General features: G+C 39.0%; 1 non-coding gene across 1 annotated transcript; it reads left to right on the top strand.

Moving 5' to 3' along the window:
- The first annotated feature begins 1893 nt into the window (after positions 1 to 1893).
- LOC127742803 (small nucleolar RNA R71) lies at positions 1894 to 2001 on the top strand. The gene has a single exon (XR_008004202.1). It is a non-coding gene; the product is annotated as a small nucleolar RNA R71 (small nucleolar RNA).
- The last annotated feature ends 855 nt before the right edge of the window (positions 2002 to 2856 follow it).

Here is a 2856-nt window from a genome sequence, read left to right as displayed (position 1 = left end):
TGTCGGAATAGAATCCATTGATTCTTTTGCGTTTGTCATCTCGCCCAACAATCGCGAGTTTGAAGCTCGTCACAGTCATTCAATCCCTGAATCCTACTCGGAATACCACAGACAAAGTTTAGACTTTCCAGATTCTCATGAATGCCGCCAACAATTCTAGCTTATACCACGAAGATCCTGATTAAGGAATCCAAGAGATATGCGTTCGGTCTAAGGTAGAACGGAAGTGGTTGTCAGTCACGCGTTCATAGGTGAGAATGATGATGAGTGTAACGAATCATCACATTCGTCATGGTGAAGTGCAATGAATATCGTAGAACAGGAATAAACTGAATTGAATAGAAAATAGTAGTAATTGCATTAATACTCGAGGTACAACAGAGCTCCACACCCTTAATCTATGGTGTGTGGAAACTCCACCGTTGAAAATACATAAGTGATCAAAGTTCAGGCATGGCCGAGAGGCCAGCCACCCTGAACGTGATCAAAGGATCATAAGGTAATCCAAAAATAATCCAAAGATGTCTAATACAATAGTAAAATGTCCTATTTATATTAGACTAGCTACTAGGGTTTACAGAAGTAAGTAATTGATGCAAAAATCCACTTCCGGGGACCACTTGGTGTGTACTTGGGCTGAGCTTGAGCTTCACATGTGCAGAGGCTTCTCTTGGAGTTGAACGCCACGTTGTAACGTATTTTTGGCGTTCAACTCTGGTTCGTGACGTGTTTTTGGCGTTTGACTCCAGAATGCAACATGGAACTGGCGTTGAGTGCCAGTTTTCGTCGTCTAATCTTGAATAAAGTATGGATTATTATATATTTCTGGAAAGCTCTGGATGTCTACTTTCCAACGCCGTTTAGAGCGCACCATTTGAAGTTCTGTAGCTCTAGAAAATCTATTTCGAGTGCAGGGAGGTCAGAATCCAACAGCATCAGCAGTCCTTTGTCACCCTTTTATCAGAGTTTTGCTTAGGTCCCTCAATTCCAGCCAGAAAATATCTAAAATCATAGAAAGACACAAAAACTCATAGTAAAGTCTAGAAATATGAATTTAGCATAAAATCTAATGAAAACATCCCTAAAAGTAGCTAGATCTTACTAAAAACTACCTAAAAACAATGCCAAAAAGCGTATAAATTATCCGCTCATTAACTCTCTTTTTGGATTCTCTTCTGTATTGCTTGGGAGAGTACTAGGAGGGGTTTCAGTGATTTTCTTATTCAGCTATCCCACTTGTGCCTCCAAATTTCTAATGGAGGACCTTGTTTAACTCATGAAACTTAAAGTGGCCTTAGATAGATCAGAGACTATGTTTGCTAAGCTGGAGGGCCTCTGCTCAGCATTCTCTATCTGTTGCTGAGAAGATGATGGAAAAGGCTTGCTATTACTAAGCATGTTCCTTCCACCATTATTAAAGCCTTGTTGAGGCTTTTGTTGATCATTCCATGAGAAATTTGGATGATTTCTCCATGAGGGATTATAGATGTTTCCACAGGCTTCACCCATGTAATTCACCTCTGCCATTGCAGGGTTCTCATGATCATAAGCTTCTTCTTCAGAAGATGCCTCTTTAGTACTGTTGGATGCATTTTGTCATCCATTCAGACTCTGAGAAATCATGTTGACTTACTGAGTAAACATTTTGTTCTGAGCCAATATGGCATTCAGAGCATCAATTTCAAGAACTCCCTTCCTATGAGGCATCCCATTACTCACAGGATTCCTTTCAGAATTGTACATGAACTGGTTATTTACAACCATGTCAATGAGTTCCTGAGCTTCTGTAGGCGTTTTCTTCAAGTGAATGGATCCACCTGCAGAATGGCCCAGTGACATCTTAGAGAACTCAGATAGACCATAATAGAATATATCCAAAATGGTCCACTTTGAAAGTATATCAGAAGGACACTTTTTGGTCAACTGCTTGTATCTTTCCCAAGCTTCATAGAGGGATTCACCATCTTTTTGCTTGAAGGTCTGAACATCCACTCTAAGCTTGCTCAGCTTTTGAGGAGGAAAGAACTTGGCCAAGAAGGCCGTGACCAGCTTTTCCCAAGAGTCCAGGCTATCTTGAGGTTGTGGGTCCAACCATACTCTAGCTCTGTCTCTTACAGCAAAAGAGAAAAGCATGAGCCTATAAACTTCAGGATCTACTCCATTAGTCTTAACAGTATCACAGATCTGCAAGAATTCAGTTAAAAACTGATAGGGATCTTCTGATGGAAGTCCATAAAACTTGTAGTTCTGTTGCATTAGAGCAACTAGTTGAGGCTTCAGCTCAAAATTGTTTGCTCCAATGGCAGGGATTGAGATGCTTCTTCCATAAAATTTGGAAGTAGGTGTAGTATAATCACCAAGCATCCTCCTTGCGTTATTGTTGTTGTTATTATTTTCGGCTGCCATCTCCTCTTCTTTTTCAAAAATTTCTGTCAAGTCCTCTCCAGAGGGTTGTACTTTAGCTTCCCTTAACTTCCTCCTTAGAGTCCTTTCAGGTTCAGGATCTGCTTCCACAAGAATGATCTTGTCCTTGCTCCTGTTCATATGAAATAGAAGAGAACAAAAAAGAAGAGAAATCCTCTATGTCACAGTATAGAGATTCCTTTATGTAAGTAGAAGAAAAGAAGAATAGGAATGAAGAAGAGAAAAATTCGAACACAGAAGAGAAGAGATGGTTCAAATTTTAAGATGAAGAGAAAAGTGTTAGTAATTAAATAAATAAATAGAAGATGATGAGAAAGAGAGAAATTTGAAAATTGCTTTTGAAAAATAGTTAGTGATTTTCGAAAATTAGAGAGAGAAAAGTAGTTAGGTGGTTTTGAAAAAGATAAGAAACAAACAAAAAGTTAATTAGTT

The sequence above is a fragment of the Arachis duranensis genome, chromosome 1 (assembly GCF_000817695.3).
Source record: "Arachis duranensis cultivar V14167 chromosome 1, aradu.V14167.gnm2.J7QH, whole genome shotgun sequence".
In the NCBI taxonomy this organism is placed as follows: Eukaryota; Viridiplantae; Streptophyta; class Magnoliopsida; order Fabales; family Fabaceae; genus Arachis; species Arachis duranensis.
This window is presented reverse-complemented; position numbering and strand designations above follow the sequence as displayed.